Source organism: Bufo bufo, chromosome 2 (genome assembly GCF_905171765.1).
Source record: "Bufo bufo chromosome 2, aBufBuf1.1, whole genome shotgun sequence".
Lineage (NCBI taxonomy): Eukaryota > Metazoa > Chordata > Amphibia > Anura > Bufonidae > Bufo > Bufo bufo.
The window spans coordinates 559784728-559801124 of NC_053390.1; the positions used below are offsets into that span (position 1 = coordinate 559784728).

At 42.7% G+C, this 16397-nt stretch overlaps 1 protein-coding gene and 1 long non-coding RNA gene across 3 annotated transcripts in view; both read left to right on the forward strand.

Moving 5' to 3' along the window:
• CCSER1 (coiled-coil serine rich protein 1) overlaps positions 1–16397 on the forward strand; it is a 1167669-nt gene that overhangs the window by 481738 nt on the left and 669534 nt on the right. The gene's annotated exons all lie outside the window — the stretch shown is intronic.
• LOC120989815 lies at positions 8566–12921 on the forward strand. Its single transcript, XR_005776327.1, has 3 exons — positions 8566–8579; positions 10059–10064; positions 12809–12921. It is a non-coding gene; the product is annotated as an uncharacterized LOC120989815 (long non-coding RNA).

Consider the following 16397-nt stretch of genomic DNA (forward strand, 5'->3'; position numbering starts at 1 on the left):
TTGGTTGCCATGGGCAGCTAGCCAGTTTTCCTTTGGACCAATTTTGATAAATCTCCCACAATGTGTGTAAGTCCTTCACTTAGCTGCTGATATTGCTGAATATAACATGTAAATCATTCAGAGTACATTTTCTGTTTCTGATGGTTCTTTCTGCTCAGCCTTCCCTTCTTTTGCAGTTAGAGATAGATGCAGGAGGTTGTACACACAGATGTATGTGGAGATTCGGGAGAACATTCAAGTAGAGCTGTTCACCCAGGCTGTAGTGAGAGAATTGCATAGGCTGTGCAATGCATCCACCATGTATATAGGGACATGACACTAAAGACTTAATAAGTTTGGATTGTGTTTGCAACATTTGTGGTCACTCCTTTATTGACAGTAGTTGGAGTTGCAATGAAGTTAATTCACTCATTTACATAGAGGAACGGAGAGAAAAAGAAGGGACGGAGGGAGGGAGGAAGGAAGGCAGATATAACATACTTACGTGTCAAACAATTTAGACAGCACTACAGTTTTTTATGATGCTTAATTGATTTTTATTGGCCGGACATGGTGGTACACAAAGCAACGTTTCAGGCACATAGGATGCCCTTCATCAGGCGAAAGAGTGTATACTGGACCGAGGAAAGAGCCGACGCTTGCTCTTTCCTCGGTCCAGTGGACACTCTTCTGCCTGATGAAGGGCATCCTATATGCCCAAAACGTTACTTTCTGTACCACCATGTCCGGCCAATAAAAATCAATTAAGCATCATAAAAAACTGGAGTGCTGTCTGAATTGTTTGATACGAATTGAGTTCCAGGAGGTGGAGCCAGGAACAAACCCCTGAAGAGCACCCACACCAGTTAGAATAGACATAGTGCTGTGATAAACTAGGATTATTATAATAACATACTTACATGTCCGGGCTCCAACAGCATGATCCTCAGCCTTGGCACTGCCATGCCGAGAGAGATGTGCTGCTATGCCACGCCCCCTGGTGACACGACAGCATCATTAGCAACAGGATGCAATGCTCTGTTTCTCCCCACAGTGGGCATGTACTTGAGGAAATTAGAAGTGGGCTGATTGCTCAGCTGCTCTATTCCTATGTGCTAAAGTTTTTGACTAATGGAGCGCCAAGTCATGACCTATCAGGTTCTGTTTCCGCACTTTATTTAAACCCCTTCCTGGCCATACACCAGTGCCAGTGATAGTCTCTGACTCACTAGCTGCGTTCCTGGTTTCTTTGTACTTGTGCTTATTGGATTGCTCGTTCCATTGACCCCGGCTTGTCTTGTGACCACTCTCTGTCTCTCATTTGGTATTTCTTGCTGGTAGTCCTTGTCTGTCCCTACATATAGTTATAACAAGAGTAAGGAAGGAAGTTCCCCATACAAACTTTGCAACAGGGAATCCCAACTATGTGCAATTATTAGTATTGCTGTCCTGTTATTAAGTACCAGGTCCCACATGTGACTGGAACCTCTACACATTTAGAAAGTATGACTCATTTTAGGTGGAGTTGAGTACTTGCTAAGGAAAAAAATCTACAGACTTTACTGTGCTATAACAAAATGGCTCCTTTTTGCAAGTCAATAATATGTTCCATCAACGTGCAGCATGACACGTATTATATTTAATGTCTTTGCCCTAAGGGGTCACAGTTGTTGCTTTAGTTTTATATGTCAGAACTCCCCTGTGCTGAGTGCAGTAAGTAAGAAGCTTTTATGGCTATTTCCTGAGAAACAAGCGTAGAAAACATAATATTTGAGACGGCACCACTGCTATTTTCTGTAAATGTGACTGGAGATGTGCATGGCACAGCATCTAATACAATTCACTCAGCGTATACGCGGCCATGAAAAGTATAAGAAATTGTTACAAGGGCGATTTCGTTATGCAACATAATCTATTTTTGAGTCAAACTGCTAGATAGTTGCTAGATATGAAAACTGTGCATTAAGACCGAAGCCATTGGGGTTTCTACATGAAAAGATAATCAGGTCGCTTGCAGCAATTTTTACAGGAGGTGACACTGAACAGTGTTTTCAGTTCATGTGGCTTTACCCTCATAAAACATATGCCAATACCACACACTGGTCTTTGTGCTTTCAGCTTCTGTCATATCAAAATGCAGACAAGCTCTTGCTATCTGTTAAATTAAAGGTATAAGTGGCAAAGCTGTCCATTATGTGCCAACATCAGAAGAATAACAGTAAAACGTAGAAGTATGAAAATGCAGCTAGGACAGGAGATCATGTTCTACAAAGATCCAAGGCTGTGTTTCAGAGCTCTGATGCTTTCCACCATGATGTAGAATATTTCTATCAGGAAGGCAGTCAATTTGATTCTCCTGTATCCCATTGGTTTTGTGTTGCCAGTCCCCTTTTCCAACAGGACCAAATAGCAAAAAAACTATGCACAAAAGTAACCAATTTTTATAATATCTAGCACAGATTAGTTTTTTTTTTTTAATGAAGACACGAAAAAGAAGAATTGCTCCTGTCTGGTGTCTACTAATGCTTAGTAGTTAGGGAAAAGAGATGTGGTCATCAATTAAATCTGTTACTATTATAAAAGACATTGCAGACCACATCATTTTTCTTACTAATCATCATCAGCTGACACAAGCCAAGAGCGATTTATATTGTCCTTATGCCTTTTGTTTCACTTTCAGACCTATTGCTGGCTTCAAGTTTTGAGCAGCTTTGTTCAGTGCAGCAGCTTTCAAATTCTTCATTGAAGTGTGCCTATTGATTTCACAACTCCTGCAGGATACTAGGTCTATGATATCATTTTTCTGAAAGTAGTGTAAAAGGTTAATCCCATAGAGTCCCTCTTGTTTTGAAGAATTTACAAGATGTAGCCCCTTCATGCTAACTCCATCCATACTTACCCCCTTTTTTTTTAAGTGAACTCTGTCAACATCTACTCTCTCTCTAATCTTCAAGTAGTAGTCATAATCCTCCAGACCCTGCCACCACATTATTCAACCACTTCACTAACTGTCACAAATACAGGGGAGGGGAGGGACAGAGAACTAGGCCTCAAGGCTAGGGAGAGAGAAAAGGTCACCTCCTAGGAAGCCCCTAAACCTTGCCCTGACTCCTGTCAGTATGTATAAAACTTGAAGGTGGGAAAATACATACACTGGAACCTAGACCTTACGAGCCCTGAAATTCCCTAGGTAGTGGCAGGGAATGAGACTACTGGTTCCTTCCCAGGTGAACTAACCAGCGTCTCCCTGAGCCCTATGTAACAATAAGAACAGGGGAAACAACCAAATACAATGAGCAGTACAACTTATCTTATAGAAAATGGATAAGCAGGAACATAGGTAAGTTCCAGACACCAACCTCTTCCAAATCCAAGCAGAGAATATCAACTGCATGGTATGAAGTGTGAGACCAAACTAAGTAGGGAATGCAGTAATGACCATGGGCTGCACCTGACAAGAGGTGTGGTCATTACCAAACCACAATGCTGAGAATCAAGAGACTGTCAGTTAACCTCACATGCAGTCAGTCTCTCCGATCTTCTAACCTCTGTCACAGAAGGTACCGTGACACTAACTGGCTCGTATATTTCCTCTGCCTGACATCCCCACCATAATCATGGGGAACTGCAATGTCCCCTTTGACACATTAAGCTGCCTCCAAAATCTTATCTGTCATTTCCTTCTTTGGCCTCTTCTCACTGAGATCCTCCATAGCCATCCTCAAAGAGGGACACACACTTGACCTTATTTTCACCTGCCTCTGCTACTTATATAATCTCTAAAACTCTATTTCTATCTGACCACAGTATACTTACATTCTCACCCATTCTCTCTGTATCTCCCCTCTAGTCCATAAACTAGCACAGGAACCTGAAATGTCTTGATAGTCTCACGCTGCATGACCTTCTTTTACCACTGTCCACTATATCTATCTCTTCATGAAGCAGACATAGCAACTGTTTTCTATAACCTCACAATTAATTCAGCTCTCAACTTAGTTCTCTCTCACACACAGCAGAAATTAACAAATCAATCCTGATCACATGCAAAACTAAGGAAAGCTTCCAGAATTGCAGAATGATTTTGAAATAAACCCCACTCAAAGCAAAACTCCATTATATTCAAATAAACAGTTCTCAACTTTAAGTCTGTACTCTTCAAAACAGGGATACTTAAGTAGTACACTCATATCTTCTCTGTCTCATAAACAAATATTTAATACTAACAGGAGATATGCAACATTAGAGGTGACTTCAACCAACCATCCCAACCACTCATCTACATAATTGTTCAGTGTTCTTCTCATATAACCTGCTTCCCCACTATTACTGAGACAAAGCTTTCCACTCTACTCTCAGTATCAGACCTAACTATGTGTGGCCTTGACCCAATCTCATCCCTTCTCATTCTTATCTTCACCACTATGATTATGTCGGCCCTAAGCCCTCTATTCAACGTATTACCTTTGTTTTGTTTTTTTGTTTTTTTATATGATGCCATCATACCCATCCTCAAGAAGCCTTCACTTGACTTTTCCTCTTTACTTAGCTATCACATATTATTCAGGTATATTGTTACTTCTGTTTCTATAAAAAATCCTAGAATAACATGTCTATCCTGGAGTATCCTCCAACCTCTTGTCTCACTAACCTTTAGACACTTTACAACATGACTCCCACCTTTCCACCTAAATGAAAGCACCCTAGTCAAAATCACTAATAATTTGCTAGCTGTCAGAGCTAAACATCATTATTCTGTGGCCCTCCTCCTAGCCATGTCCTCTGCCTTTAACACAGTTTGCCACTTTTAGAAACTTTCTAGTCTTTTGGCATCATAGACTTGGTTCTTTCCTGGATTTTCACCATAGTTCTTCCATTTCAATCAGTCCCCCCACCATAGTTATCGGGTCCATGCTTTCTCCATTATCACAGTTCACTACCTTGGAATAGCATAAGATTCTGCCCTGTCATTCAAGCCACACATCCAAGCTCTTGCTATTTCCATATCACATTCCACATATCTGCTCCTTCCTCAACACTGTGTCAACTAAAATGCAAGTGCATGCCCTCATCATCTCTCTCCTGAACTCAATCCCTTTCAACCCATATGCTCCCCAATGCCCAGTAAATTCAGTTAAAAAAAATTAACAATAACATACAAGGCTGTCAACAACCTGTCCTTCCCTTACATCGCTGATCTATTCTCCCACTATATCCCCACGCATAATCTCTAATCCTCACAAGACCTTCTTCTCTGCTCTACTCTTATCTTCTCCTCACAGTTTAAAATATTTCTCCAGTACCTTCCTCATATTCCGGAACTCGCTACTTCAGCACATCAGACTGTCCCTCAACATCTAAACTTTCAAAAGCAACCTGAAAACTCACCTCTTCAGGGGAGCCTAAAATAACCCAGCTGCCACTATATTACCAAATGAGCAACATCTACCCTCACCTATTGTCTCCTTTCCCCTTCCCTTGAGAATTGTAAACCAATGGGGTCACAGTCCTCTCCCCTCTGTACAAGTTGTCACTAAAAATGGGTTCACATCATGTTTTTCCCTTCCTTTTAACGTATACAAAAAAAACGTATACGTTAAACGGATGCTTCAGACTGATGCCATGCGGTGGCATCCGTTCACCATAGAGTTCCATTGTAAAAAAAAAAAAAGTATGCATTTTTTTACCGGATTGTGCAGGATACAAGAACGTGGTGTGCTGCATTTTTGTATCCTTTTTTTGTAATGTATACGCCAAACGGAGACATAAAACGTTATGTGAACCCACCCTAAGGCTACTTTCACACTAGCGTTCGGAGCGGATCCGTCTGATGTTTCATCAGACGGATTCGCTCCGATAATGCAGGCGTTCGCATCCGTTCAGAACGGATCCGTCTGCATTATAACTTAGAAAAATTTCTAAGTGTGAAAGTTGTCTGAGCGGATCCGTTCAGACTTTACATTGAAAGTCAATGGGGAACGGATCCGCTTGAAGATTGAGCCATATTGTGTCATCTTCAAGCGGATCCGTCCCCATTGACTTACATTGTAAGTGTGGACGGATCCGCTCGCCTCCGCACGGCCAGGCGGACACCCGAACGCTGCAAGCAGCGTTCAGGTGTCCGCTTACTGAGCGGAGCGGAGGCTGAACGCTGGCAGGCGGATGCATTCTCAGTGGATCCGCCTCCACTGAGAATGCATTGGGGCCAGACGGATGCGTTCGGGGCCGCTCGTGAGCCCCTTCAAACGGTGCGCACGAGCGGACACCCGAACGCAGGTGTGAAAGTAGCCTAAGTTAGTCCATGCTTATTGTCCTTCTTTTATGTTATACATAAGCTTGTATTGTATGCACAGCACCCTGGAGTTAATGGTACATTTAAATGCATAAGAATGTAGCAGGCTACATGTCATATAGCACAAAAGATTCAGTAAAACTTGTATTTTATCTATTTAAATCTCTCCTCTTTCTGACTTAAAGGGACATTCCCATAATATTAAGTAACTATACAGCTGTTATCTCAGATATCCCAGAGAAATTAATGGGGTGACCATGTTCATGCCCAACTGGCTGCATGCCAGCATTTATAGTGATCCCCATTATAGTGAATGGGAGTCTGGCGGTTTCCTGCTATGCTGGAGACGGAAACTCCAGTAGTCTGCTCCTCTGCAAGAACAGGATTTACCTGATGCAGTCAGTGTTTGCTCAGTGATTTTCATCACTGATTGTGAGCAAAAACCAGCACTGGAGCCTATCTAAAAAAAACGGAAATGACTCTGTGTGCATTCTGTGTCCATATGTCTACATGTCTGTGGCGCAAAAAAATTGAACATGTCCGATTATTGTCCACATTACAGACAAGGATAGCACTGTTCAATTAGGGGCCAGCTGTTCCGTTCCGCAAAATGCGGAATGCACAAGGTAGGTAACCATATTTTGCGGATCTGTAATTTGCAAACTGCAAAGCGCCAACGTTCTTGTGCATGAGCCCTAAGCAGAGATTTAAATGTTTGAATTGTTCGTGTTACTAAATCTTTTCCCACAAAACGATATCTCAATCTGCTCAGCTCCTCCTGCTCTATAAGATGCATTTTGTGGTGCTAGGTCCTCTTAATGCTGTGTAATTTAAATTGCTCCAATCCATGATAATTGTGTTCTTCTATATCAGGGATCAACAACCTTCAGCACTCCAGCTGTTGTGAAACTACAACTCCCAGCATCCTCTTTCCCCTTGTGTGTGAGTTGAGAGAGCAGCCAACCAAGTGTGCATGATGGGAGATGTAGTTTCACAACACCTGGAGTGCTGGAGGTCGCTGACCGATGTTCTATATGCTTTGCAATGTTTAGTTTTTACATACTGTATACACTACCATTAGAGATAGCAGACAAAACATATGTAAGATATCGATAAACTGTCACTGACTATCTAGACTATCTAAATTTCATAGTTCTACTTTGTATAAATGTTAATGGGGTTGTTTCAACTCAGACAATGAGGGCATATCGCTAGGATATGCACCCATTTTCTGATAGGTGCAAGTCCCACCATCTGTAACAGAGCCCCGAAAGTGGTGGAGGGCACACTGCACATGCGCAGCCACACCTCCATTCATTTTCGATGGGGCTGCCGAAAATAGCCAAGTGCTGCTCGGCTATTTCCATCGGGTCCATATAAGTGAAGGGGACCGGTGGCCGGCCCTTCGCAGTGTGCTCCCATTCACTACTATGGGGAGAGCGTTTGGTGGTGGTTGGAGTGGGGCTCCGTTCCTGATATAGGTGTGGGTCCCAGTGGTGGGACCCGCACCTATAAGACAATGGAGGCATATCCTAGCGATATGCCCCCATTGTCTAAGATGAGACAACCCCTTTAAGTGAGTTGACTTCAATAAAAAGTCAGGCCGCCCCTATACATGTGCTAAAATAACGAAGGAAGCCATATTTACCCTTTTTCTTCCCTTGTGCTTCCTACACTGTGCTCTGGTCTTCTCCACTGCTGTTTGGTTTACCGGCTGCAGCAGTGGCATTCTGTGCACACAGGTTACCGCTGCATCCAATCAATGGCCTCAGCAGTGATGTCCCATGTGCTGCTGAGGTCAGTGATTGGTTGCATTGTGACCTGTGTACTCAGAACAGCTCTGCTGCAGGCAACTGATGATATCTTTAGCAAGGAGAACTGGTGCACACCGGTGGAAGCGGCAGTAGAGAAAAAAAGGTATCATTTCTTTGAATATTTGACCACGTTTACAGGGGCTACTTGAGTTTTTAATTAACTCAGCTAACCCCTTTCTGCTCTCTAGCATGCTTTTAATGTGTGGGCTGTTAAACTGGAATGTCTTTTCTTGTACTTGCAACAAGAAAGAAACAGAAATGGAGTACTTTAAGAAATTACTTTATGATTTTTTCCGCTTAGTCTACAAACTTTCTTGAAGTGCTTTTCTACTGTACAGGGACAATTCCGCAATCAATACTATGCTTTATGACAAAATAGCTTGCATTTTTGATAGATACTTTAATGTAAAAGCTCCACAATTTTGCACAGTTGGATAAAAATTTGCATGGACGTAAGTTACCATTTAGCAATTTTCACAGTACCAGGCTGAGAAGTGAGCTGACCATAAAAACATTGGAGAGACTGTGAAAATGAAGTCAATAAGTATGAAATCACCCTTTCTTTAGTGATGAGCAGCAGGGGCTATATTCGAATTTGTGATATTTTATGAATATTTGGGAGAATATTCATCAGATAAATTTGCGAATTTATGCGAAATAATGCGTGCGCAATACAGGCGTGGGTCACTTTTGCTACATTTTCCAAGCTGCTAGAAGTTTCTTGAGACCGGAGAAAATGGTTGGCACGGCAGAACATTAAATATGGCTTTATATGCAGATAGAGCGCTCCAATATATTTGCAATTGCGCTAATCGGCACTAATGATGCGAATATTTTGGCGCAATACGTGAAACTTCACTTTTTAGCAGGTCTGCATGTATGTATGGACAGCAGAACCTATCACACTGCCTAACACCCTGCCCTGTAACAGCTACACTACATCAGGATATAACCTACACTGACTATCTTAGGAATGTTGCTAAGCTCAGACAAAGACATTGCAGCCTTCTCATTGGCCCACAAGCAAGAAGGGAGGTTACTGATGAAAAAAAATCGAGAATATTCGAAATTACGAATATATATCACTATATTCTAAATATAGTGCCGATATTCGCGATTAATATTCGCGTTTGGAATATTGGTGCCCAACAGTACCTGTCTTCTAGAGTCAAGTCTTGTAAAGTTCTCCCCCTTTTTTTCCATATTCCCACTCTTATTTTTTGGGTCTTGCATGACCACAAACCCCGAAAGGTGAGAAGTATGAAAACATACACTTCATGGCCTCAATATCCTCTTTAGGGGGATATAACTGTCTTTTTAATAATATACCAAGAAACTATTTCTTTTCAGATACCAGTGATTTGTGTGCAGAATATCCTATGGATTTAACCATGCCCTCTTCTTTAGTTGAAGAATCACCATAATTACGAAGATAAAATTCTTCTATAATTATACATGGTTAAAAGTAGAAATAACACAAAATGGAAACAATGTCAAATTAGTTAGAAAGATTAATGGAAAGAATTTGCTAAAACAATTTCTATGTGTATTTCTTTATGAATAAAAATTCCTTCTCAAAGTCTGAAAATCCCATAAATTAAAAAGGAATTATTGTATAAGGTTATATTATGGCTTTACTAATTTTAGGTTCTGTTCACACTTTGATTTGTGAACACTAGTGATGAACGAGCATGCTCGGCCGAGTACTGGTTCGGATCGAGCAGCGCTATGCTCGGCTCGTGGCGGTACTCGGCCGAATACCATGTGTGCTTGTCGCATTGCTCGAGTCTCCGCCCCGCACGTTTGGCGCCTCCTAAAGCATCCAATCAGCGTTCAGGTAAGTAATTCCCTCTAGTGTAATGTTATAGCCATGTTAGCTATAAGCCTTACACTGGTTGGCTGGCCGGAACACGTGGTGCTAGTTTATATAGGAGCCGACGTCCCGCGCTCGGATCATTCAGCGTCAGGGAGAGCCGACAGTAGGCAGGGACATATAGCGGTTTGCTGAAATTACAATGATTGAACTCCCAAAAAGCTCTTGAGAGACAAAACAGTCCTCTTCAGGACTAAAGTGTGTGTTTGACAGCAGTGCAGCCATTTTTTTTTTTTTTAACAAGGGTTAAATTCAGCAGTATTAGGGACTGGCATCTGCAGGAAGGGACAGATAGTGCAGGGCTGGAAAATCGCTGTGTTCAGTACCAAAAAGCTTTCAAAAGAAAGAAATATTACATATCAGTGAGATCTACAGTACACCTTCAGAAAGCAGTGTGTTTAGCAGAAATTCTAAAAAGGTGCTTATTCACTAGAGTGTGCCTGCTAGTGAGATACACACCGCTCCATCATAGAAATGTATTTTTCTGGGGAAATGAACCTAATTTGTGCCACATCTGTGTGCGCGCTCAATCCACAAACGTTATATACAATATTCCAGCCTAGAATCATTTCTATTTGGGACAAATTTCACTAGTTTGGGTGACTTCTGTGCATTAAATCAGTCCGCAACTAAATATACAGTTATTCAACAGAGAATTATTTCTATTTGTGACAAATTTCACTAGTTTTGGTCACATCTGTGCGTTAATTTAGGCCGCAACCGTTATATTCAGTAATTCAGCATAGATTTATTTCTATGTGGGACAAATTCCACTGGTTTAGGTCACATCTGTGTCTGCATTTAGGCTGCAACCATATATACAGTAATCCAGCAGAGAAGAAATTTTGCTGGTGGCAAATTTAACAAAGTTGTCCAACATCTATTTGTTGATTATTGAATTCCATCATGCAGATCAATAGGAGGGAGGTTTAATGGATCTATAGGATGGGTACATTACAACCTAAAGGGATGAATGTAGAATTCGATCTTAAACCCTGCCTTACCTGAAGGAAAGTTCTTTACCGCAGTATCCACTGGAGCCGTTCAAGGACCTTTGGTAGTATTACTGAGGGACTGGGATTGGCTCGAGTGGATCATGTGGCATATGACGTATCCTGATATCTGTGAATGAAAGTAGGCAGTCCTAGGGTGTGTAGTTCATCATTGGTTGGAATAGAGGCCATGTGGGGAGGATGATCATTTCTGAACGGGAGAACACTACGGAGCGTGTTTTGGATTAGGTGTGTTTAGTTTTTTCTGGGATTTGAAGGGGGATGTTTTTGCGATGTTTGTATACTTCATGATTTTTATATTTATATCTATAGGATGTATATTGTATTTAGGGTTTTAAAAATTGTATGGTATTATGGATGTATATTTTTGCAATGAGCCTCATTGGCTATGATGTTTTTATGGAGGTGTGGTCAGCGCAGTTTCTAGGTAAAATTTCTCTCAGGACGAGTGTCAAAAAAACTCCTCCCACCTTATCAAAACTGCGGTGACTTTACTCCGCCGCCCGCTCTGCCTGTTACTGGAGCTTCATTGTAAGGTAATAAAGATGCGGTGATCTAAAATTCAAGGACCCGCAGGCATAGCGTCTGACCACCCGCTCCCGCCCGCATAGCAACGAATCGGCCGATTATTCGATAATGAATATTATCGATAATGTTGGTTAATCGTTGCAGCCCTAAATGACACCCACAGCAGCCTCCATTCTAAATAATGTCCATAGTGATCATTATAAAAAATAATGTCCCCCACATTGGCCCCCATTTTCATGTCCCCCGCATCGGCCCCCGCACCCCATTGTAATTAATGCCCACCCACAGTGTCTCCCCATCGTAAAAAATGTGTAACCAGATTGCACGGACGGTCACAGTGACGCACTGTCCCACAGACTCAGGCTCTCACTCACAGCAGGCTTCTTTATCAGCACTGCTCCGGGCGGGCGGTAACAGGCAGGTAGTGCAGGCGGCGGTGCTCACCTCACTCACTGTACGTCACGCGGCGCGTGACGTACAGTGAGTGAGCGCCGCCGCCCGCAGAGCCTGCCTGTGGGGGGACATTAAGTTTAATAAGGATCACTATGGACATTATTTAGAATGGAGGCTGCTGTGGGTGTCATTATAACTGTATAATGTCTGATAGGCCTAGTCCTGAGTTATATTACCCTGCCCTGTATAATAATGTACCCTGACACCCCTTAGTTATATTACCCCAGTGGGGTAATATAACTAAGGGGTATCAGGGATGGGTACATTATTATACAGGGCATGGGCAGGGTAATATAACTCAGCTCAGGACTAGGCCTATCAGACATTATAGTTATAATGAGTAATGACACCCACAGCAGCCTCCATTCTAAATAATGTCCATAGTGATCCTTATTAAACTTAATGTCCCCCACAGTGACAGTGGCACCCATTTTCATGTCTCCCACAGTGGCCCCCGACCCCCATTGTAATTAATGCCCCCCCCACAGACCATCCACAGTGTCACTGTCCCCATTGAAAAAAAAAAAATGTTTAATTTAACCACATTGCACCCACCCAGTGACCCACTGTCCCGGATTCACAGAATAGACTCAGGCTTCTTTTCAGCATCAGCACTGCTCAGGGGCTCAGGGCGGGCGGTAACAGGCAGGCAGTTCAGCGCTCATTCACTCACTGTACGTCAGGCGCCTGCGCCGCCTAGTGGGAGGAGCAGGCGCATGACGTCAGTAAGTGCCGCCCGCACGTACCGGAGCTGAGTGACTGGACTCGGTACGTACGGACACTGTCTGTAGATAAGAGTGAGAGGACTCGGCACTCAGGCGCAGCGGCAGGTCGCAGGGCAGGCGAGATCTCAGAGGGAGGGAACCAGGGCGCACGGCACGAGAGTAATAACAGGCAGAGAAATGACAAGAGGGCGCCCCTGCCGGCGCCCCCCTTATGACAGCGCCCCGGGCGGCCGCCCGGCCCGCCTGGTCCTAGAAACGGCCCTGGGTGTGGTGGATCCCCACCTGTGGGTTTAGAAAGACCACCCTGGATTGGGTGGAAGAGATACCCCTGATGAAGCTTTTCAGAGCGAAACCCGGGTCGGGTAACTGATTTCTTGTACACTGCTTGTAACCCCCTTTTATCTTGTAAGTACAATAAAACCTTCACAGCTCAATTTCTGTGATTGTGCTTCACTATTTGAGGCAACCTTGATCCTTCACAGGAGTTCACAAAGGAAAGGAGAAAGTGGATATATGTGACCTGAATGCTTTCCCATATCCAGTGATATCTGCTTGATTCGGAAAGGAGGATTTTCTGTTTGCTCTGGAGCAGCGCGGTCCACTTGAAAAACTCCCCTTTAACTGTCAGCTTGATATAAATCTAGCAGAGAAATGAATGGGGAGATCTCTGGATCCATGAGTGGCACACGGCTGGTTCTAGCTTTGTAAGAAAGATACCCCTTTAAATGGGTATCACCAACTTTAGAGTTCCTGCCCTACACCTTATTCAGGCAGATGTTATCAGTACCATACATCTTATCATTTACTGGTGTACAGTTGTTTGTACAGTGCCAGCAGTCATTTTATTTCTGATCCTCAGTGCATGGACAATGAGTATCACACAGAGTTAGGCTAGATCTTTCCTCCGACCATCGGACGTAAATATTAAACATGGCTGACTGTTTTAGATAATAATGGTGTGGCATTGGCAGGCTAAAACGATTGTTTGTTAAATTTCAAGCGCCGAACTTTTGTTTTGATTGAATTAATCAGTTTTGATCAACTTTAGACTATTGTGTATGACCACCGTAAGACAGTAATGATCAGCACTGCTTTCAGCGGAGACACCATCTGTTAGCATTCAGATATCATAAAACACTCACAGTGGGGGGTTACAACTCTTAGCCTGCTATGCATGCAAGTGAACCAGCAATGTAGCTACAGTAACAGTCCCTTCCAACATGGAGTCTAGATGTACATTATAGCAGAGCTGACTGTGTAAATCCAGCAAAGATTAGTTTGTATAGTGGCACAATATGACATCATGATATGGAGTTTTGTATAGAATTGTGGATTAAGTGAGGATCTAGGTGGTTCCAGAAGCTACAGCGATAGAGAATGGTGGACCTCCTAGTTTTTAGCATGGTCACTGTGGTCATGTGGAGTGACTTCTTGGCTGCCAAATCAGTATACAATTTGGTCTTCACTTGTGGGGACATTTAAAGCTCATGGTACATTATATCAGGAAAAGACATGTAATGTTCATCTTCCAATGCTGGCGCTCATCTTCAACTTTGTCCAGGTGGAGGTATTATCATTGGCCATGGTGTACCGGGAAAGACGGTATGTTGGAATGTTCATCTATAGCAGAGTCTTTAAATGTTGGCTGTCATCTTCATCTTTATTAGCCTGGATCATCATTGGTGGGGTTTTGGCTGCACGTGGCAGCTGCATTGCGGTTATTCCATTAAGACCCAGTCTTAAAGGGAACCTGTCATAAATTTTATGCTGACCTCACTGAGGGCAGCATAAAATAGTGACAGAAATGCTGATTTCAGCAGTGTGTCACTCATGATCTAAAACTAAGTGGTTGCCGAGAACCAGCATCATAATCATTGCAGCACAGGCCTTGAAAAGAGTCAAATCTACCTGAGAAGAGTCATGGTTATTCATAATCTCCTGCTCTTCCCACTGACGATTGGAAGTTGTCTCCTAGAGAGAAAGGGAGCAACCTAGGTAGAAGACTGTCACTCATCAGCAGGTGGGCAGGGAGAACAGGAATTCATGAATAACCATGACTCTTCTCAGGTAGATTTGACTCTTTTCAATGCCTGGGCTGCAATGATTATGATGCTGGTTCTCGGCAACCACTTAGTTTTAGTTCATGAGTGAGTCCTTACATATAACAGTCAGGAATAGCTGCTAATTAGCTACTAATACAGCTGTTTTACCAGAGAAATGGCCTTAATTGGGTGCATCTGAGTCTGAGACATTGTATGTTGAGTCTGGTTTCCACTTAAAATGGGTTAGAAAAGAGCATTGTATGTTGAAAATATTATATCCTGAGGCCCTTGTATGTTGAGGGATCACTTTACTCTCTTCACAATGTTCCTCGTTTTACTGAATGGCCAATTTCCACCAATAGGGACCAGATCTGTTACACATTTTTCTATTTATTTTACAGGGAGTGCAGAATTATTAGGCAAGTTGTATTTTTGAGGATTAATTTTATTATTGAACAACAACCATGTTCTCAATGAACCCAAAAAACTCATTAATATCAAAGCTGAATATTTTTGGAAGTAGTTTTTAGTTTGTTTTTAGTTTTAGCTATTTTAGGGGGATATCTGTGTGTGCAGGTGACTATTACTGTGCATAATTATTAGGCAACTTAACAAAAAACAAATATATACCCATTTCAATTATTTATTTTTACCAGTGAAACCAATATAACATCTCAACATTCACAAATATACATTTCTGACATTCAAAAACAAAACAAAAACAAATCAGTGACCAATATAGCCACCTTTCTTTGCAAGGACACTCAAAAGCCTGCCATCCATGGATTCTGTCAGTGTTTTGATCTGTTCACCATCAACATTGCGTGCAGCAGCAACCACAGCCTCCCAGACACTGTTCAGAGAGGTGTACTGTTTTCCCTCCTTGTAAATCTCACATTTGATGATGGACCACAGGTTCTCAATGGGGTTCAGATCAGGTGAACAAGGAGGCCATGTCATTAGATTTTCTTCTTTTATACCCTTTCTTGCCAGCCACGCTGTGGAGTACTTGGACGCGTGTGATGGAGCATTGTCCTGCATGAAAATCATGTTTTTCTTGAAGGATGCAGACTTCTTCCTGTACCACTGCTTGAAGAAGGTGTCTTCCAGAAACTGGCAGTAGGACTGGGAGTTGAGCTTGACTCCATCCTCAACCCGAAAAGGCCCCACAAGCTCATCTTTGATGATACCAGCCCAAACCAGTACTCCACCTCCACCTTGCTGGCGTCTGAGTCGGACTGGAGCTCTCTGCCCTTTACCAATCCAGCCACGGGCCCATCCATCTGGCCCATCAAGACTCACTCTCATTTCATCAGTCCATAAAACCTTAGAAAAATCAGTCTTGAGATATTTCTTGGCCCAGTCTTGACGTTTCAGCTTGTGTGTCTTGTTCAGTGGTGGTCGTCTTTCAGCCTTTCTTACCTTGGCCATGTCTCTGAGTATTGCACACCTTGTGCTTTTGGGCACTCCAGTGATGTTGCAGCTCTGAAATATGGCCAAACTGGTGGCAAGTGGCATCTTGGCAGCTGCACGCTTGACTTTTCTCAGTTCATGGGCAGTTATTTTGCGCCTTGGTTTTTCCACACGCTTCTTGCGACCCTGTTGACTATTTTGAATAAAACACTTGATTGTTCGATGATCACGCTTCAGAAGCTTTGCAATTTTAAGAGTGCTGCAT